We start from the raw sequence: 22663 nt of genomic DNA on the forward strand, positions 1-22663 counted from the left end.
ATGAAGAATGTAGCAGTGAACTATTTTCATCAAAGCTGATGATTCTAATTGCTTGAGCACTAGTCTCAGGGGCTCTCACAACTAGAATGAGTTTTGATGAGCTTAGGGTACCAGAGCCCGCCCGCTTTTGTACCTGAAGGTACAAAAAATAAAGACAGGTATTTTAATCTGCAATCTTAGTTTATAATGTATGTTTTTAATCTGCTGCTTTTATTTATATTTTCTTTTTGTTGTAAAAAAATTATTTTTAACTTTGACTTTTCTTGACAATTTTAATGTATCTTTTATAGTCTTTGTAAACCATTTACAGGTTTTATTTACAATTAAGCAGTATACAAATTCTGTTAAATAAACAATAATTTTTATCCATTTTCAACCTCCATCTTTATGCATGCTGTTGTTGCTGTTTTTGAAATACTTCTACGTAGGGCTGGGGGAGAAATTCAATTTTGTTTGCAACTTAATTTGCACATCTCAACCAATATACGAACCAAAACACAGTTGTCCTTTGAAATTTTCATTCCAAACTTTGCGATGTATTTCTCCATCTAAACAATATGTACAAAAATACATGTATTAGGGGAAAGTGTGCATAAAAATGCATATATTATTATTATTATTATTGTCTTTATTTATATCCCGCCATCCTTCCAAAACTGGAACTCGCAGCAGCTTCCAGATAAAAAACACATATAATTAAAACATACAGTCTAGATTAAAATAAAATTTAACTAATTCCAATATTAAAACTATTCATACTTATAGCTAAAAGAGAATTTAAAAAAACCAGTTTAAAAATGGAGGAATTAGGCATTAGCAATGCAGTTTCCGTCAAGCCCCATCTTTAGCAGCCGTCAATACCAAAGGCTTGTTGGAATAGAAAGGTCTTTGCTTGATGCCGGAAGGACTGCAGGGAGGGGGTCGTTCTTACATCCCTAGGAAGGGAATTCCAAAGCCCAGGGGCAGCCACTGAGAAGGCCCTATCACACGTCCCTACCAGTCATACTTGAGAGGGCGTGGGTATTGAGAGAAGGGCCTCTCCTGAAGATCTCAGGGTCCGGGCAGGTTCATACAGGGAGATATGGTCTGATAGATAGCCTGGACCTAAGCCGTATAGGGCTTTATAGATCATCACCAGCACTTTGAATTGTGTTCGGAAACAGACTGGCAACCAGTGGAGCTTTTTTAACAGGGGAGTTGTATGGTCCCTGTAACCCACCCCAGTTAACATTCTGGCTGCAGTACATTGAACCAACTGAAGTTTCCGAACAGTCTTCAGAGGCAGCCCCACATAGAGCGCATTACAGTAATCTAAGCGGGATGTAACTAAGGCATGTGTCACCGTGGCCAAATCAGTTGCAAAGTAAGTTGCAAAAGTAAGATACAAAAACATAATATTATGGAAAGTTGCTTGTGAAAGGTCAAAACTGCATATAAAATGTGTTTATTAAAAGGAATTTGCACTAAAATACTGATAAATTTTCATGAAGATTTTTCAAAAATGCAAATTGCTCAAGAAATATTGAGAACTGAATTTAAGAGACGGAAAACTGAGATACTGAGAGAAATCAAAACTGACAGATTCACCTGTATCTACATCTCACCTAAAATGGTGGTACAATACCATTCTGATATTTCACTTCCGTTGAGAAAACATCTAATTCTGGAATTGTTAGGAGAGTAACCATTCTTTCAGCAACCCATCACATCTTCCCTAAGGCCCCCTCAAACATGTGGAAGAGGTGGGTCATCTGTGGGATCTATACATTAGATCAGCTGACAGGTTCAGATGGAGACTTTTTATAGTTTTCTACGTATCAATTAATCTGCTTAAAGACTTGTGCAATCCCGTAACAAAGGCTGTACTGCAAAAGGATTGTGATGAATACAAACAGCCACCAGGTGACACTATTGCTGCATACAAACAGCATTTCACTGGCTCTGAGGTTAAATCTCTTGGACATAGAACACAGAGAGCATAGGATTGGATTTTGCAATGTTAGGATGTAATTTTAAGCACACTTTCTAGGCAGTCAAGCCTGTTGAAATCAAAGGGCCTTACTTTTGAGTAAACATGCTTAGGATTCAACGGTCAGATTCATTTATTTTTCAAGGAAGAAATGGCTCCCATAAATGTTCTCTCTCCACTTGTGACCATTAAATAGTTACATAGGTGGATGAGTGACAACAATGCAACCTAAACACATTATTTTTGCAGGATGCATATTTTTTAAAAATCAATTGTAAGATTTACACTAAAACAAAAAGTGGCAATTCTAGAGTAAAGACTTTGTATCCAGTGCTGGTCATACTCAAGAGTAGTCCTGCTGAAATTAATGGTAATGGTGATGGTAAACTTTGGTCCATTAATTTCAATGGGTCTTTTCTGAGTAGAACATGGTTGGATACATGTAGGCTGCAGTCCTAACCCTATTTACTTGAGAGTAAACTCCATGGAATTCAATAGGGGTTTCTTCTAAGTAGACATGATTCTAGTGGCGGCTGGTGGTTCCATGTCAGCAGGGCAGTGGAATCCGCTCTGGGTTTTAGCATGAACTTTCAAGGAGCTGTCCAAAATGCTGAACCTGTTTTGGGAACCCAGAGTGGATTCCATTGTCCCACTGACATGGAGCCACCAGCCAGTACTGCATTATTCAGCTCACACTGGTAGTATAGAAGCACTTTAGTGAAGTATTTGGGTTGGAGCAGGGAGCAGGAATCCCTGGCACTCCAAAGACTGGGACTTTGGTGCCCATCATCCTTGGCTACTGGCCATGCTGCCTGGGATTGTTAGAAGTTGGAAGTCCAACAAACATTTAGAGGGCCACAGGTTCCCCATTCCTGACACACACTGCCTGCACACACACCACACATTATCACTGCTGCTAGAGAATTTCAACAATGTGTTAACTGAAACATATGTGAGAATGTGGGCCTGAGATCTTAAAGCACAGCCCCACACACAATGGGTATAACCACCTTCTCTGGAGAAACTGTGATCGTAATAATATGATTTTCATCTTCTAGCAAAATTTAAAGACCACTTAACTGGCTACTGCTCCTGTATTCAGGGCAGTCATTCATTGCAGCTTAATGCCCATTCAGCCACTCTTTCCCTCAAAGGTGCCTTCAATGGAAATTTCAGGCACTAAAAATAAAAGCCTTAGATCATCAACCCACTTCTGGTCATTGAGTTGGTTAATGCAGACCTTATGAAAAAAATATACTTGCAGTACTTTCTGATGAGCTGTGTAATCCAATCCACTAAACATCACTATATTGATCTAACGTAATTATTTTCAGTGGAGTGGAGTTTGGAAATTGTAAGTTCCTCTAATGAATACCATAAAGGGAAGAAAAATAAAGCTGCAATGTATTAAGTCACAACTGAAAACATCCAAGATGGAAAGATGAGGATTATTTAGAATTGCGAGGGAGAAGCTGTAATGTCTTCTGTAATAACAAACAGGGGTAGCAATTACAATTACTAAGAGACATTATATAACAAGATCTAGTAAATTAACTAAGTGAGCCTATCTTCAAGTTAATTCTGCTGGGCAGGATACGCAGCTTTTGCCTGGTGAGCACAATGTTACGCTGGCAGACAAAATGATGCAAGGAGGAAAACTGAGTGGAGTTGGGGGCTTGGATGGGAAAAGAAGACCTTAATCATAGAAACATTATTCTGAGTCATACCATTGGTCCATCTCGCTCAGTATTGCTTACACTGACTGGCAGCTGCTCTCCAGGTTTTCAGATAGGGATCTTTCCCAGCTCTACCTGGAGATGCTAGAGACTGAGCCTGGGGCCTTCTGCACACAAGGTGTGTATTCTGCCATTGAGTTAGTTCTGTTTTTGATGCCCTCCTAGGAGAATGCAAAACAGAGGGCACGGGCTACCAACCTCTGGATACTTGCATGCAGAAGGTCCCAGGTTCAATCTCTGGCATCTCCAGTTGAGGCTGGGATTGACTTTTGCCTGAAACCCTGTAAAGCTGCTGCCAGTCAGAGTACTGAGCTAGATGGACCAATGATCTGACTCTGTATAAGGCAGGCTCCTACGTTCCTATGAAATACTCTGTGTAGTGCTGTTGTGGTGTCCTGTCAAGTATATCATACCAAAGGCTCTTCCAAAACCCAGCTGAGAGAGAACCAGATAATCAAAACCACAAGTCAGCCGAGGAGAAAATGATAAATATTTTACATGGTCCAGGAAACAATCCTTATTATGCATTAGAGTAAAAGTATCTTATGGGCCAGATGATCTCTGCACTTTAAAAGACAGAAATTGTCCTTAGTGCTATATAACCGATTGATCCACATTTTGACAAATAGCAGTTTTGTGGGACTCACAATTGCAGCCACTTTTCCCAATTCAGAGTTGCAGCTGCTTTTCCCAATTCAGCAAAGGCGCATGAGATAATGAGCAATACTTGTACTTAGAAATGGAGTTGAAAAGACTCTTTTCCACTCCAATTGGTAGGTCTCAGCAGACAAAACACAGTTTTTCTTCTTTTAACAAATGCTGTTTCACAAGGGGGCAAACGGGGCAGCTGTCAGCAGATAAGAAACTCCAGAATGGATACTTAGCAATTCATCAAATAAGTTACTGTAGAGGGATGGAAGCAAAATAGAGAATCTTAAATGAATGGTATAAAGAAACATAATATATGCTATTGTGGCCAACAACCTACTACAGTATTTTGAGTTGAATTAATCAAGTACCATTCCAATTGAAACACAAATTTGCATATTACTAAAAATCAATCCATATTGAAGTTACTAAAAGGAAAGAAGTTACTACACCCTGGAAACAAAACAGGCTCAAAAATAGGGAAGGATGCTCTTAACTTGCAACCCTACCAATTAAAACTTGATCTCATTAACTAAAATTTAGAGAACAATTCTAGCTACCATCAGGCTCTAAGTTTCCCTTCAGGCTCTCTAAAACTCTTCACATAAAGCTTCCCTATGGATACAACCACATGTCAAGTAACTTCTGACACTGCATGACTATTATGCTGATGGGCACCACTTCTTGGTAGTGACTTGTTTGGGCATGTTGGTAAATTGACAACCATGCTTCTCTGAATTGATACATAACATAAGAAGAACCTGCTGGATCAGGACAATGGTCCATTTAGCCCAGCATTTCACAGTGACCAACCAGATGCCTGTGGGAAACCCACAAGCAGGACCTGAGCACAAGAACAACCTTCCCTCCTGCAGTTTCCACCAACTGGTATTCAGACTCATACTGCCTCTGACTGTAGAGGTTGAGTACAGCTATTGTGGTTAGTAGCCTCTGATCCCCTTATCCTCCGTGAATTTGTCTAGTCCTCTTTTGAAGCCCTCCAAGTTGGTGGCCATCACTGCCTCTTCCAGGAGCGAATCCCATAGTTTAACAATGTGCTGTGTGAATAAGAACTTTCTTTTGTCTGAATCTTCCAGCATTCAGCTTCACTGGATGTCCACGAGTGCTAGCGTTATGAGAGAGGGAGGAAAACTTTTTGCCATCCTCTTCTCTCCATGCCATGCATTTTATACACTTCTATCATGTCACCACATGGGAGCAGACATTACTTCCTCTCTGTCTGCATCCACAAGGACAACCTGTGTGGAAGGTTTTAGAATGTTTAAACCAAACCTCCAGTGCACCTTTTGACTAAGAAACTCCTGCTTCATTCTTTAGTATCACAAAACACATCTAGTAGTCTCTGTTTGTTGTAACATACTGCTTTACCATATTACAGTTACCAGGATTTTCTTTGATCTTCAGCTCTACATCTTGCTGATCTATTATATGTTGATCCTTGTAATGTTATAAGGTATTGTATACAATTAGTTCAAGTACAAGGTGGAGATAACTTTGGAGGGGAAAAAGCTACTGAGTCTGAACTTTATTCCTAGATGTGCAAAACCAAAGGTGGTATAACATTTTTAAAGAGCAGCAGATGTCTCAGAAGGTGTTGAAAGATTTCAGGTACATTCATGATATACTTTCAAACACACCTTGCAATTTTCCCATAGAACTAGGTCATTTTACCTAGAAACCTTGGAAGGGAACAAAATTGTTGGCAAATTTCTTCAAAAGAGAAAAACCTGTTACAACTACACTGCTGAGAAGGTGCCATTGATGTCAATGATAGAGATGATAGGTGAAATATATTTTAAGGAAAAAACACAAAACACTGGAGTCACTGAACTCCATCCAGAAAATGGTATGTATGTCCAGATGAAATCAGTTGGCTTGTGCACTGTACTCATATCCCTCTGATTTCAATTATTCTTAAGTGTCTCTACCTATAACTGGATTATAACTGGAAAGTTTCTTTGTTAGTCCTTCTTGATCTTTCAGCAGCGTTTGACACGATCGACCATGACATTCTCTTGGGCCGCCTCTCCGAGATGGGCTTACGAGGCACTGTTTTTCAGTGGCTCCGCTCTTTCTTGGAGGGCAGATCACAGAGAGTACTATTTGGGGATTTTAGCTCTGATCCCTGGCCGTTGTCATGCGGAGTACCACAAGGCTCGGTGCTTTCACCGATGCTGTTTAACATTTACATGAAACCGCTGGGAGAGATCATCCGGAGGTTTGGAATTCGGTTTCACCAATATGCTGATGACACCCAGCTTTATTTTTCCTTCCCTCCGGATATGAAAGATGCCATCCTTCCTTTAAATAATTGTCTAACAGCAGTTAAGACCTGAATGACACAGAATAAGCTGAAATTGAACCCAGATAAAACTGAGGTGCTGGTGGTTGGGCACCAAACCAAGTTGGAAATAGGGAATGTACCGTTATTAGACGGAGTTTTACTCCCTTTAGAGACCCAGGTTCGTAGTTTGGGTGTCCTTCTGGATTCGGCCTTGACTTTGGAGGCCCATGTCTTAGCAACTTCCAGAAGTGCCTTTGCCCGCCTAAAATTGGTTCGCCAATTGCGCCCTTTTCTGGAACTCTCTGACCTAACCACGGTTACCCATGCCTTGGTTACGTCTAAGTTAGACTATTGTAACTCGCTTTATACTGGACTTCCCCTTAAAATACTTCGTCAACTGAAATTAGTCCAAAGAGCGGCTGCCAGGATGTTAATAGGAGCAGGTTGGCGAGTTCACACTACTCCGCTCCTAAAACAACTACACTGGCTTCCAATTTCTTATCGAGTTCAGTTTAAAATCCTGGTTTTAACGTTTAGAGCTTTATCTGGTTCAGGCCCTAGTTATCTTTCAAATCGTATTTCGTTTTATGAGCCTGCTCGTTCTTTAAGATCTTCATTAGACCCCGGCCTTAATATTCCTTCTTTTTCCCAAATTCATCGGACTGGTACTAGGAATAGATCGTTTTCGGTGGTAGCACCAACTCTTTGGAATTCTCTTCCGCAGGAAATTCGTTCTTCCCCCTCTTTAATTAGTTTTCGTCACCAAGTTAAGAACTTTTTATTTCGGTTAGCTTTTGAATTGTAATGTGAGAGATAATTTATATTTTTTTTATATATTGTATATTGTATAATGTGTTTGCACTATGTTATTGTTTTGGCCGCTTAGAATTCTTTGGAACTGAAGCGGGATATAAACTTTTAAAATAAATAAATAAAAATAAATTATGGTCATTTTCTCTAGTCAAGTTACTGATCCAGAAATTCTATAGTGTATTCTTAATTTACACCAGTACAACTATTTTCACCAGCAAAGGACACTACAGTTACCAAAAGGACTCCTTTGGTAATATTGGGACCATCCAGTGTATTTCAAAAGAGTGTTCATGTTAGTTTGCCACGTACATTTATTTATTTATTTATTTATTCATTACTTAATTTATATCCCACCTTTCCTTCCCGCAGGAGCCCAGAGTGGCAAACAAAAGCACGAAAAACACGTTAAAACATCACAAAAACACTTTAAAATATATTAAAACAAAACATCTTTAAAAACATTTTTTAAAAAGCTTTGAAGACATCTTAAGAAAGAAAAAGGGTTAAAAACATTGGGTTGTTTTTTTTAAAGGTTTACAAACATATTAAAAAGCAATTCCAACACAGACGCAGACTGGGATAAAGTCTCAAAAGGCTTGTTGAAAGAGGAAGGTCTTCAATAGGCACCAAAAAGATAACAGGGATGGTACCTGTCTAATATTTAAGGGAAGGGAATTCCACAGGGTAGGTGCACAGGAGACCCTCACCTGCAAAGTGCAGTGATCGACTGGGTATATAAGAAATTATTTGAAGCTCTTTCAGGTATCCTGGTCCCAAGCAGTATAGGGCTTTGTACACCAGAACTAGAACTTGTCCTGGTAGCAAATGGGTAACCAGTGCAGTTCTTTCAGCAGCAGGGTGATATGTTGGTGATACCCTGCTCCAGTGAGCAGTCTCGCATCCGCAGTTTGCGCCAGCTGCAGCTTCCAGACCAACCTCAAGGGCAGCCCCACATAGAGCACATTACAGTAATCCAGCATGGAGGTTACCAGCGCATGGACAACAGTGGTCAGGCTATCCCAGTCCAGAAACGGCTGCAGATGTCTTACCAGCCAAAGCTGGTAAAAGGCACTCCTAGCCACTGAAGTCACCTTGGCCTCGAGCGACAAAGATGGATCTAGGAGCACCCCCAGACTACAGACCTGCTCTTTCAGAGGGAGTATGACCCCATCCAAAGCAGGCAACTGACCAACTATCTGAACTCAGGAACCACCAACCCACAGCACCTCTGCCTTGCTAGGATTCAGACTCAGTTTATTGGCCCTCATCCAGCCCACCACAGAGTCCAGGCAGCAGTCCAGGGCTTGCACAGCCTCTCCCGATTCAGATGTTACAGAAAAATAGAGCTGGGTATTGTCAACCTACTGCTGACACCTTGCCCCAAATCTCCTGATGACCACTCCCAGGGGCTTCATAAAGAGCATTGGGGACAAGATGGTACCCTGCGGCACCCCACAGCACAACTACCAGGGGGCTGAAAAATGATCACCCAATACTATTCTCTGAAAACGACCCTGGAGACCATCTCACCAAGTGGGCCCAGAAGGATACCATGGTCAATGGTATCAAAGCCCGCTGAGAGATCAAGTAAGAGTAACAGGGTCGCACTTCCTCTGTCCTTCTCTCAATAAAGGTCATCCATCAGGGTGACCAAGGCCAATTCAGTCCCATAACCAGGCCTGAACCCAGACTGGGTCAAGATAATCTGTTTCATCCAAGAGTACTTGCAATTGCTGCACTGCAACCCTCTCAATCTCCTCCCCTAAGAAGGGAGTATTTGTGACCAGTCGGTAATTGTCGCAGACCAATGGGTCTAGGGTGGGCTTTTTCAGGAGTGGTCGGATCACCGCCTTTTTCAGGGCAGCTGGAACCACTCCCTCCTGCAATGATGTGTTGACTACACCCTGGATCCACTCAGTCAAACCCCCTCGGCAAGCTTTAATAAGCTAAGAAGGGCAAGGATCGAGAGGACACATTGCTGTGTCCTGAAGATAAAAGGACCTGAAGATCAGTGGCATCTCAAAGACTAACCATGCATCTGAAATCTGTGGACTACTCCAGAATAAGGGATGCAAACAGTGCAATTGTGGTGATATTTTGCAATTGTCCTGGATCCTAAATTCATCATGCATGTAAGGGGGGAGGATTCCTGCCAACTCCCACTCCATCTGCACACACACCCCACTATATCTCATACCATTTTCAAGGATTCTCCATCCCTTTTGGGAGGACACAGGAGGCTGCAGAGGAAATGAGGAGACAACGGGAGAGTCCCATTCTATTGATATGAAGTCTGTTCTATTCACAGAGGGAAAGTTAGGTTCCAAACCATTCAGGTTTTATCTGAAACAGATAAAACAAAACAAAATCTGAACCAAGGTGTGGTACCTACAAATGCTACAAGGTTTAACTGATGGATCAGCTACATAGATCAAAAACCATTTAGCCAACTAAAAAGGTGCCACTGTTAATCAGTTGCAGATTTAAAAAAAAAACTAATCCAAGTCCTTATAAAACTTGCAAATGGCAAGCATGACCTTAAAAAAGGTACACCCACTTTTCTCTCACATGGGATAGAATTCCTCTTCTGAAATGATGTCTAGTTTGACACATGTGCTTCTTGCTTCAGAAATATTATTTTACCTACATGCGTTTAATCAATAATAAACTAAAATTAATATGGTTAATCAATTACATTTTCTTTAACCCAGTTACAGTCTTAGTAGCTACTATAGTTAATTATGCTGAAGTTTCTCTTACCATCCTGTTTTCTAAACTTGGCTTCTTCTAAATTCTCTGCATTTTCAAACCTGGGCAAGCCAGTTTGATTGATAATTCAGGGATATTTAAAAGATCTGGCCAGCATTCAGGAAGCTGATATTCCATTGGTTCATTGTAGCAAGGTGTCTAATAGTTCAATATAGGAGAACTCTAAATTGTGGGACAATAAATGCTGATCTATCATTAGCTGTTCGAAATTAGCTTAAATTATTCATTTTAGGGACAGTAGAATAAGTGCTTTGAAGAATTTAAAAATGTTTAATCATTCTCTCCTCCCTCCCCAAAGATCTATATGGTTGGGCTGAATGATAATGTATTGAGATTTTAAATAATATAAAAAACCTGGTTCCAAAGTAATAGGAAGCTATTGTTTCCCACTACGTGGATGAGTGGACAAGAGCCTCAGACTTGCATGTTCCCCCTTCCATTTTCCTCTTTTTATGTACCAGAGGAGGAGACTGAAAGTGTTCACTTCAAACTAAACAGTTTCCTGTGACCTCTACATTCAGGGAACAGTGGTTTGTATCCGCTATCAGTTCCAGAACAAGCCAAGATCTGAAACCATGCTTTGATCCTGGCTTCTTCTCACTAGTCACAATTGAAACAAATTGCAGTACCCTGAATTCAGACATCTCTGGTGAGAAAACAGAAGGGGGAGAGAGTGAGTATGAGCCTGAGCTTTGTGCAGACACATTCACATGGTTTTCTGAGATAATGTTATGATTATATCCATTAAAAAAAACTTGGGCAAATCCCTCTAGCTTAATCTAAGCCACCTCACAGGGCTAATATGAAGAAAGAACAGGATAATTTCATGGATGTTACCCTAAGATGCTTGGTGGAACATATAAATGTGATTGCTTCTCAACCTACAAATGTATACAACAATTTGAGCAGTTTTGAGTGCAGGCATTAAGAGAGAGTTACGATCATAAAGTGCATTTAAACAGAAGTGACAGTTAATGCGAACAAAGACTCGCTTGTATACTATAGTCAGCATGGATTTTTCGCATTCTGCAATGTTAAATGGAAAATACCCCCATGCCATTCTGATGCTTCCTATAAACCCATTTCAAAACAAAACCATACAAAACCTATAGTCCTGAACTCAGAAACGCTTGCTTAACAACCCTCTAAATTTTCATGGTGATACACAAAACAGTCAGAGAGAATCAAGAGTTCAAAATGTAAAACGAGAGAGAGAAAAACAGATCCCCTTTTGGACTTTTTTCTACCAGACTTCTCATAATGTGTTGAAATTAATTAAAAATCAGCCATGTTCACAGAGTACCTGTAATCCTAATACTGACTTTGCCCCATTCTCTGACCTTCATCTTCTGCAGTTTAAAAATCAAAAAAAATGCCTGGCTGATTTTTAATTAATTTAAGAAATTTAGCACTGAACTCAATGATAAGGCTGGGCATGCTCAGTAAGAACCAACTGTCAGTGTTCTAAAAGCCAGACTCACAGATGCTGGGCTGGCCTAATCAGGGGGCCACACCCACACCAGACCTTTATTTCACTTTAGACAGTCATGGCTTCCTCCAAAGAATCCTGGGAAGTGTAGTTTGTGAAGGGTGCTGAGAGGAGACTCCTATTCCCCTGACAGAGCTCCAGTGGCCAGAGTGGTTTAACAGTCAGCTGCTCTGATTGAAGCTCTGTGAGGGGGAACAGGGCATCTCCTAGCAATTCTCAGCACCCTTCACTAACTACACTTCCCAGGATTCTTTGGGGAAAACCATGACTGTCCAAAGTGAAATGTCTCGTGTGGATGTCGCCAGTGAAAGTTATGGTTTAAATTTGGGTGGGAGGCTACATGTGCCTGGTGTAGAATAAAAAGGTGGGGGTAATGGAGAATTTTTATATACAACCACACATATAAACATAGATATAAGATACAGGTTTATGAGATATAACAAAGTAACAAAGGAACTAAGCAAAAGGGCCCACAGGCCTTTGGAACCCCCTAAAATCCAGTGTCACAGAGAACCCTAAATCCTAGCATTAACAATTAGGCCTGTGAGTGAGGCCTGGAGAGCAGGCAATGGTCAAATTCACCTCACTTTGAACTCCTGCTGTTGCCAAAACAGGCCTGTGTGTGACTGACTTTAATTAACGAGTATATTGTTCAGAAGCAAATGAGCATGTAACCTATGGTTGATATTTTAAACCATTTGATCCTGGAAAAGTAACTATTAGTTGGCAATTATACATATATTTTATTCTTGTTCTAAGTATCCTGTACAGCAATGGCTCCAACTAGTGGACAAACTTTGAAATATTATCAAAGTGGGAATGAGAGAAACTTTGATTTTTAAGATGTCCTGGTGTGTAATTTCAATCTTGGCAAATAGAATACAAACTTTATAAGTGGGTTTCCATGGTAAAAAGGTATTCTGAGGTGGTTTGCCTTTTCCATTCCTCTGGGGCTGAGAGATAGTGGCTGGCCAGAATCACCCAATTATGTGGTCTCCAGTCATAGTCCAGTACTTTAATCATAACCCCTTCTCTGTAACTATGTATTGTTAAATTAGGAATGGGATTTCTAAGAAAATATAAGGTAAAAGAACCCCTATAGCAAATTAATAGAACTGTGGTACTCATGAACTTCCAGTCACTTTAGTTGAACCTAACCCAACCTGGTATCGTTGTATCACTCAAGGAACATGTTGTAACATCCCCAGGTGTACCTGGGTCAGCCTGGCCGATCAGGAACAGGTATGCATGAAGGCCCACTCACAATAGCAGAATGTAGTGTATGGTAGTAACTGGTTTCAACTGGCCTAGAAGAGCATTAGTCAAGAGGGACAGCAGAACAATGGTGATATTAGGAAGACAGACAGAATATTTGAATAAGAAGTATGTTAAGACAATGACAAATTACCTGTACACGTGTTCATGTAACTAGAGAGTAGAATTACCTAATGTTTTCTGATTGGTTTGAAAATATTGCAGAGAGGAGGAACTGTTACGTTATGTGGGAAGGAACTTGTGGGATCGGTGAACTAATGTCACATGTGTACTTAGTACTGTATAAAAGAGCCGTGCAGACTGTGCCTCATTACAGTCCTCACCAGACTCTCTGGGAGGCTGACCCTGCGTACCCTTGTAAAGAACAAAGGCCTACCTTTTTGCTTCAAGCCTGTGTCTTCAAATTTCTTCAAGGACCCCCAGTCTAAGATCCCAAAAATTCTCCATCGGGGAAACCCTGAAAAAGAATAATACTGTTCACAATGTTTTCCTTTTGGAAAGGAAAGGGTATTCCCCCTCCCCAGTGCACACCCAACCAATCTCCTGCCCTCCCCCTCCCCCTCCCCTTCCCACCCCACCACCAGGTCAGTTTCACCTATCCAAAGCATGACTGCACAAGAGTAAGTCCCACTGAACTCAAAAAGCATGCAAATGATCAAATCTGCCATCCCTCCCTCCTCCCTCCTATCCCCTCCCTCTTGCCCCTTCCCTCCCCCTTCCCTCCCCCTTCCTTCACCCCTCCCTTTCCCTCCCCCATCCCCTTCTTCCCCTCCCCTGCATCCTCCCCCTCGATCAGTTTTACCTATCCTATGCATGATTGTACAGGACTAATCCCATTGAACTCAATAAGCATGCAAATTATCAAACCTGCCCTCCCTTCCTGCTCCTTCCCATCACCTCCCTTTTGCCTCTTCCCTCCCCCTTCCTTCACTCTCCCCTCCTTCCTCCTCCCCTCTGCCCCCTTCCTCCTTCCCTCTGCCCCCTTCCTCCTTCCCTCTACTCTCCCCTCCCCTCCCCCATGGTCAGTTTTACCTATCCTAGCCACAATTGCACAGGGCTAAATTCCACTGAACTCAATAAGCATGCAAATGATCAGACCTGACTTTCCCCTCCTTCTACTCTCCTCTCCCTTCCTCCTCCCTTCCTCCTCCTCCCCTGCCCACTCCAGGCCTCCCTCCACATGGTCAGTTTTACCTATCCTAAGTATGATTGCACAGGAGTAAATCCCACTGAACTTAATAAGCATGCAAATGATCAATCAATTCTCAGCAAACTTGCACAGGATCCCATTTCTTACCTCCTGGATTAAAAAGCAGAGAAATTCACTAACAGGCAAAAAACTTTCGGTTTAAGACATGTTACCAAATTCTTCCAAGCTACACAGCAAGTGGATTGGACTGTGAAAGACCAACCCAAATTGTCTTTGCATTTTGACAAATTTGTAGGGCAGTACAATATCTCAGAGAGGAGGTCAGGTCTCCTGCTCCCCTGGTGCGTTCACTATAGCTGCCCGATTTCCCTGCTTTTTAAAGTTTGATAGAAATATCTGTGGGCCATAGGTATGTTCTTAAACCGCATGGTTTTTTGCCTGTTAGTGAATTCAATCAGAATTATAAAGTTTGTTTTGGGCTATGAATGCTCCAGGCTAATCAAAGGGATTTCAATGTTTAATGGAGGCCAGAGTGCAATTAAAACATCTAAACATCTTATTTATGCAATAAATGTATGAACAAATTAACACTGCTGGTGCATGCCTAAAAGGCAGATTTTGTCCTTTTAAACTGAGAATCCATGCGGATCCATCCCCATGCCATGTAGTTTCATTTCAGTGAAAGAAAGGAATATTCCTAATTTATGAGAGTCAGATTTACAAGATTTTCACTCCAGATGTTTCACTCTTGCTGTTAAGATTAAAAGAAGTCCACAGTTTGTTGTTTTCATGAATATTGCATATCAAAATGCTGGCAAAGGAACAAGGATATCAGTGACAGAAAATTAAAATGGAAGGTGAACAGTGTGCATGCAGTTCAGTGCACTATGCAAAGATGCTGAAGAGGATGGAAGTTGAAGTAATGCGAATATTGCACAAGTAACCCACTATACTAAACCTCAACAGGCAATATAGAAGAAACAGGAAATTACTCTTAAAATGACAGCATTCACATTCCAAGATGAAATTACAGGCTCATGGGTCTTCTAAAAGAGCTGTGCAGTAGAAAACAATATGATTGCAACACATAACAACAGACATTTGTAACTGAAAATTCTGGACTGAGGCAAAGATAACAGGGAAGTGTTTTTTAAAAAGGTAATATAATTATAATTATATTTAAACAATTGGATACTTAACCCTTTGAACTGTTAATATCCATCTTCAAAATTTCATTGTTATAATTTTTAAAACGTGTTTTAAACTTCTAGCGCCCAGTGATTCTAACACCTAGTGATATCAGTAAGTCTTGAAATACTTCAGATATTTATGTAGGAGAACACTGAACAAAGATAAGAAGAGCTGACATCATGTCACATGTGGTAATTAGGGAAGGTCATCTGAAGGAACAACATGGTGTCCCAGCAAAGGCGACATACAAAAAAAGAAGTGGTTTTTTTTGTAACAAAATAATGAAGTTAAGGCTATGTGTTTTGTAGGTGCAGTGTTCTGCCGAACGAGAATCACAGGACTCTCTGTTTACTGGACCAGCTCAAGCTCGTCTCCAGTTACACATAATTGTTCTTTGAAGCTTAAGCATTCAAAACAACAATCAAAAGATGTTACATGTTCAATACTGATACTAATGTAGCCTAGTTTTAGTAATCTTTAGAACTAAGGGGGGTGGTTTTAAACAGACAGTGGTGGTTGGTACCCATTGGAATTGGAAGGGTGGAAGATAGGGAGCCCAACAGCTTGGTGGAATCAGAATCAATGACAGGCAAAACCAACTCGTTCTAGTTTTGTCCCCATCCCTGTTGAGTTCTACAGGGGTTAGACTGAGACTAAGGAGGAGTAAGATGACATGCAATACCATTCCCTTTTATCCATACCATACATTTAAAGCACACCTAATGCACATTTAAAGCAAATGCCTTTCCCCATAGAATCCTGGGAACTGTGGTTTTCTCTCACAAAGCTACAAATTCCATGCCCCCTTAACAAACTACACTTCCCATGATTCTTCAGGAGCAGTCACATACTTTAAATGTGTGTTGAATGTGCTTTAAATGTACAGTGTGAATACTTGGAATTTTTTTTTTCCTGGGGGTATGTGTCAAGTGACCCAGAGAAAAATAGTGGAGGTAGCAGAATATATGAGATTGTAACTGTTTTATTTTTGTACACTGCCCATAGAACAACTATTATGCAGTGAATGCTAAACAAAATTAATAGATGAATGAATAAACATCAGAAGACAGGCTAGGCCAACTTTCCCCAACCTGATAACCTCCACACCTTTTGGATTACAACTCCCATCACACCATTTTGTCATGCTGGCTAGGGCTGATGGGAATTGTAGTCCAATACACCCAGAGGGCACCAGGTTGGGGAAGTATAACCTAGGCCAGGTGTGGGGACCCTTTGGTGCACCAGATGTTACTGAACTGCAATTCCCACCAGCCCCAGGAAGCATGGCAATGGTCAGGGATGATGGGAGTTGTAGTTCAGCAGCATCTAGAGGTCCACACCTGACACAGAAACACACGTTTCAGGCTGTTTCTTATACAACAATGCTTTCTGTATACGGAAGCAGTAATTCGAGAAGAGAGTTGCCACCTCTGGCTAGGCTCCTGTCTATAACCAACACGCGACAGACTCAAGGGCGGCAGGTGAACTGGCAAGGCATCTAAATTGCGAGACAGTGATGGAAAACACTTCACCTGTTGAATTCAGCGGTCAAAGGCACAGGGCCCTGGGGAGGGGGGAAGGAAGGAGAGAGAGAAAGAGCTTATTAGATCTTTCATTTCATTCATTTGGCTTTTTCATTCTGGAAAAAATAAACGCGGAGGAGAAGACAGCGGGAATGGTTCCAAGCTGCAATGTCGGGGGAAGGGGGGCAAAGGAAGAACAATAGCAGGAAGCTAAACAGTGCCAGGCGGCTCCGAGGGAGGTGGAAAAAACAACAAGCAAGCCCGGTCCACTCTCGCTGCGGACAGGCCGGAGGCGGGAAGGTTGGATGAAGAACAGGGGGTGGAGAAGAGACGGAGGTGGTGGCCGAAGCTCCACCCCGCTCGGGGCCGTTCTCCTCCCAGGCGGAGGGATTGTGACGCTCGCGGCGCTGGAACACCTGAAGCCACGACGGGAGCGGGCAACGTGAGGTAAAGCAAACAATTAATTGGGAGAAAAGGAAGGGAAGTCCCTGGCCAGGCAGCGGGCGAACGGGAGGGAGGCGGGCGGCATGAGGGTTCCTATCTGAGGGAAGGGCACACAGACCTTCGAGGCGGCGGCGGGCGTCGACGCCATCAGCTGCCTCCCTTTCTTCCCTCAGAGGCGCCAACAAGGTAAGGTGGTGGGTGCCGCTTTGGCCCAGGCCCTGCCTCGGTCTCTGGGCTGGAAAAGCAGGTTCTTCCTGGGGCAGCGGCTAGCGTTGCTGCCGCCGTAGGGCGGGGCTGCGCATGCCGGGCAAGGGACCACTTCGGCACCATCAGCAGTAGCACCGGTGGGGCTGGCCGGCTCCTCAGGAGGAGAAAAGGTGAATAGCTGAGCCTGAGGATGCCTTGAAGTAGGAGGTTGGTGGGGAAAGGGAGAGGGGAGCTGCGTTCTTCGGGACCGGACCAGGATCTCTCTCTCTCCCCCTCCCCCCACCGCCCGTGGTAATAATTTCCTGGTTCCAAAATGGCATCTCTTTCCCTCTTGTCTGCTCGCTTTTTTCTCCCTGCTCATCCTTTTAACAGAGATTACACCCAGCAGGTGCCTTGTCTTCCTTTCTCCCCCTTTTTGTAATTTGATGCTTGGTTTCCTTTTAATCATTAACTTGAGCGCTTGCTGTTTGCAGGCCATGGAAGGCTAACTAATGTTTTTAGATGGGGAGCTCTATATTGCCATTTAAGCTGGACTTAAATGATGATGATATTTACAGCACTGTTACCTTTGGTGCCTGCTAGGCACTGCACATGGCCTGAACTGGATAGTCTTGATCTGCAGTTCAGGATTGCATCTAGGATTGAGAAATAGTTTGGTAGTAATGGTTGTGTTTAGATGATTATATCTTGGTTTAATAATCTGATACATTAATGAGCCTTTTACTTATCAGTGCATGCAGGTGCTTTGCTCCTCTCTTTGCTGAGGCAGCAAACAAACCAGGAAGTTTCCACTTAACCACAGTTTACTGTCTTATCCAAACTGGGAAACTGTAGGTACCCATTATGGGAGAAGCCAGGATATTAAACCATGGTTTGAAGTTGATTTAATATCCTGGTTTGTTCGGAACCTGATAACCATATATTTCTGGTTTGGATTATACTGGAAATGATGGTTAATTGGAGACTTCCTGATTTAATCACAAGCAGGAGTGAAGGAGCTGCATGCATGGTGAAAGAGATCGCTCATATCTTAACTCTCAAGTCAAGATATGATCATCTGAATGTAGCCTTCATGAGTTTATGTGGCCTTCAAAGGTTTAGGCTTATAATGGCAACTGTATATATTGAATTCCTATCCCAGAAAGAATGGAAGGTTAATGATAAGGCTGATGTGGGGAGATCCCTGCGGTGTCACTTAGACCTCCCCCGGTATATTTCATTGTGTATTAATGTATTGCTTCACTGTTGTATATCTTATCTAACCTTTAAGGACCCTGTGATACGGTGACTTGCCCAAAGCCATCCAACAACCTTCATAGCTGAAGAGGGGTTTACTAAATCCATGCCCAACTGTCAAAAAAGGACCCTGTCAACAAACCTGAGGGAAATCCCTTCAAACCAATCCAAGTAGTAGTTTCTGACATCTCCAGTGTAGACTCTATGAACTGTGGCATTCAAGCCAGACTACATTTGAGCAATTCTTATCAATGGAGAATCAAGCTAAACAATAATAATCAGTGGAAGATGGTTTGCCTTCCAGTGGGACAATTCATACACTGGCTGGTAAGGTTCAGCTGACACAAGGATGGCAAAGGAGAAGGATTTGGAGAAGGAAAGGGCTGTAGCTCAGTGGTAGAACATCTACTTTACATACAGAAGATCCAGGTTCAATGCTTGGGAGTGTCCAGGTTGAGCTGTGAGAGAACCCTATCTGAAATCCTGGAGAGCCGCTGCCAGTCAGTGGAGACAGTACTGAGCTAAATGGACCAATGGTCTGACTTGGTATAAGGCAGCTTCCTATGTTCCAAATGTTTGCCATAATGGTCACCTCATAGGCCTAGAAATGGGCTCTCTGGGATACTCAGGCATTTTAGGCTTGAGTCTTCCTCCACTGGTGCTCAAGTTCTTTCCCTGCCCATTTCATATGTCCCAGCTCTTTAGCAAACCAGGGAGCCAGAAATCTATGAAGCTGGGAGACAGGGAATGAAGCTAAAAACATACAATAAGAACACAAGTAGAGTCTTGCTTTATCAAACTGAAGATCCATCATGTCCAGTAGCCTGTTCCCACAGTGGCCAATGAGGTGTTTCCACATGCAGGGCATGAAAGCTGTAACCCTCTCTCCAGCAGTTGGTATTCAGTGGCATACTGTCTCTGTACCTTGAGGATCTATGTAGTCATCATGATGCTGGTAAACTGGATCCTCAATTATTTTTCTGAACCTAAGCCCCCTTTAAAGCCATCTTAACTAGTTATAATCACTGTTTTGTAGCAGCAGTTTCATAAATTAATTGTGTGTTGTGTGAAGAAGTATTTTCTTTTGGACATTCTAAATCTACTGCTGATAAATTTCATTGTATGCCTCCAAGTTCTAGTATTATGAGAGAAGATGGGTAAAAATCCTCTATCTACTTTCTCCACACCATGTATACTTTTATAAACTTCCTGTCAGGTCCACCCTGGCTGACCCCCCTCCTTCCCTGCCCCCAAACTAAAGAGGCCCAACTGTTGTAAGCCTTCTTGTAGGAAAGATGTTCCAGACTTCTGATCATTTGGCTTCCCCTTTTTTGAATCTTTCCAGCTCTATACTATTCATTTTGAGATGGAGTAACCATAACTGGATGTGGTATTCCAAGTGTGGCCACATCTGTCATTGCCAAGGAGGTTTAAAACCCTCTTTACTCACTAACTGGTTTAGAGCATGCCATAAGCCTCAGTTTCCTCTCTGCAAAATGATTGTTCTTTATATAGTGCTACAAGTGGAAAATGGGAGTAGTAGTCATGTACTGTAGAGTGTTGTTAGAGGAACAAACCAAATAAAAATTGTAAATCACTTGGTGCATAAAATGTGCTGTGTAACTTGTGCTTTATATTGGAAAGAGTAGAGGGTGGTGCTTCAGGAGTATTGTTTGGCCCCATGGAGTCTTCAGTGTGGGATGCTACAGGGTTCAGTTTTGTTCCTCATGCTATTTAACATCTACATGAAGCCTGTGAGTGGGGTCATCTGGAGATTTGGAGTACTTTGTCAGCAATATGCCGATGACACACAACTCCATCTCTCCTTTACACCTCTAGGTTGTCACAGTGGATGTGCTAGACCAATGGCTTGCCTTGGTAATGGACTGGAAGAGAGCCAGTAAATGGAAGCTTAATCCAGACAAGACTGAGGCGCTCTTAGTGGGTGGTTCCTTAGACTGGGTGGAGTGGATGTGGCCTGTTCTTGATGGGGTTACATTCCCTCTGAAGGAGCAGGTGTGTAGCTTGGGGGTACTTCTGGATCCATTACTGTTGCTTGAGGCTGAAGTGACCTTGGTGGCCCAGATATGACCCTATCTGGACAGGGATACCTGGACTTCTGTTGTCTATGCTGTAGTAACCTCTAGGCTAGATTACTGCGATGCATTATACATGGGGCTGCCTTTGAAGACAGTTCAGAAACTCCAGCTGGTGCAGAATTCAGCAGCCAGATTGCTCACCAGGGCAAGATGGTTTGAGCATGTAACACCAATTTTGGCACAACTGTACAGCTACCAATCAGTTTCTGGGCTCAATTCAAAGTGTTGGTTTTGACTTATAAAGTCTTATATAGCTCAGGACCCCAAAACCTCAAGGACCGCCCTTCCACAAAATGAACCAACCTAGACACTGCATTCAGCATCTGAGGTCTTTCTTTGTGTTTCCCCTCCAAAGGAGTTGAGGAGGGTGGCAATATGAGAATGGGCCTTCTCAGTGTGGCTTCCTGTTTATGGAACGCTCTCCCCAGAGAGGCACGTCTGGCACCATCATTATCTGTGTTAAGATGCCAGGCAAAAACATTTCTTCAGCGCAGTCAGCTCTTAATTTTGGAGGGTTTTTAGAGGGCTTTTGATGTTCAAAGCTTCTTTTTGGGATGGACTGTCTCACCCCCTTTTAAATTTATGTACTTTTTAAAAACTTTTTGTTTTAGTTTTCTTATATTGGTTTTAATTTTTGTTATTGATTGTAAGTTGCTTTTGGTTCACCTTTATGAAGAAAAGCAACTAATAAATTTAACATTATAATAATAAAATAATAAAAATAATAATACTATATTTCTTGTTCTGGTAAGAATGCTAATTTTACCCAAATCTTACGTACTTTTATGGAAGTTTATATGCTGTCTCTTCCCCCATCCAGGTCAAAACCAGTGTATGCTCCCTGGTCTAACTTCATATGCAGGTGTGGAAATAACATGACTGAATGCTCTCCAAAGTTAAAAACAAAAACTATACAAAAACATTTAAACATAGAAACTAACAAATTAGGTGAATATTTCCACATCCAGCAAATTCTTTAGATGGGAAACAGTCAAGCACGTGATTGCTTACCTGCATTCTGAAGAAATATAATCCTTGGAAAAGCATTCACACATAAAATGCCTTATTTTTTAAATTTGGCTCTTAATCTTAAGAGTCCTAAAAACATACTCAACTTGAATTGATGGGCATGTATATGGGATGAGAGTCTCCATTGTTCTTTGGGCACAGGACACCAAGAATTGTTTATCTGTCACCGCCAAGAAATACTGTCAGTCAAATAATGTATCATGAGACAAGAATGGGAAAATAATGCAAAAGCAGAAGTGGAAAATATATCAATATAAAAATAAGAAAACCATAAATGTCTGCATTCTGCTATCATACCTGGGGCATGATCAGGCTGTAAGTTAACATTCCAGGCCCACTGCATTTAGGTAATGTTTAATGCATCCCTCTGGGTTGCTCTGTGGACTCGTATATCCTTGAGGATATCACATTGCTGGACCAGACAGGATCCTGCCCCTCCCATTCTGGTACTGGGGACAGTACGTAGTACACAGTATTGCAAGCTTTGCCAACCTGGTGCCCTCCAAATGTTTTGGACTACTACTCCCATAAGACCCAGCCAATACATGCTGGTTAGGGTCAATGGGAGTTGTAGTCCAAAACATCTGGAGGGCACCACGTTGGAGAAAGCTGAATCTCATGATGCATGATGTTGACCTAGAAACTATTGCACTAGCATCGTAGCCAAGGTTGTCTCTGATGATTACTGGTGGAACCAGAAGTGAAGGCTTGTTTGTTTCCTTGTAAGAGTCCTACTTCTTTTATCTGGGCACGCAGTCACTTAAGTACTACTATGCCATA

General features: G+C 42.0%; 1 protein-coding gene and 1 long non-coding RNA gene across 14 annotated transcripts in view; one reads left to right on the top strand and one right to left on the bottom strand.

Annotated features, from left to right (window-relative positions):
* Positions 1 to 286: 286 nt before the first annotated feature.
* On the bottom strand, positions 287 to 17900 carry LOC133365237 (uncharacterized). 2 transcript variants are annotated; one of them, XR_009758142.1, is made up of 5 exons: positions 17431 to 17900; positions 16878 to 16909; positions 13381 to 13461; positions 9669 to 9814; positions 287 to 548 (listed from the first exon to the last, which is right to left on the bottom strand). It is a non-coding gene; the product is annotated as an uncharacterized LOC133365237 (long non-coding RNA). The 2 variants fall into 2 exon arrangements; XR_009758141.1 differs by lacking the exon at positions 16878 to 16909.
* ICA1 (islet cell autoantigen 1) overlaps positions 17072 to 22663 on the top strand; it is a 105730-nt gene continuing 100138 nt past the window's right edge. For 2 of the 12 annotated variants that reach the window (XM_061586841.1, XM_061586846.1), the window contains exon 1: positions 17079 to 17315. The gene's annotated coding sequence lies outside the window, so the exon portion shown is untranslated. Of the gene's footprint in view, positions 17316 to 17338; positions 17499 to 17611; positions 17690 to 17773; positions 17811 to 22663 lie in introns of those variants that run through there. The other 10 variants (XM_061586836.1, XM_061586842.1, XM_061586838.1 and 7 more) reach the window with 8 other exon arrangements.

The sequence above is a fragment of the Rhineura floridana genome, chromosome 10, assembly GCF_030035675.1.
Source record: "Rhineura floridana isolate rRhiFlo1 chromosome 10, rRhiFlo1.hap2, whole genome shotgun sequence".
NCBI lineage: Eukaryota > Metazoa > Chordata > Lepidosauria > Squamata > Rhineuridae > Rhineura > Rhineura floridana.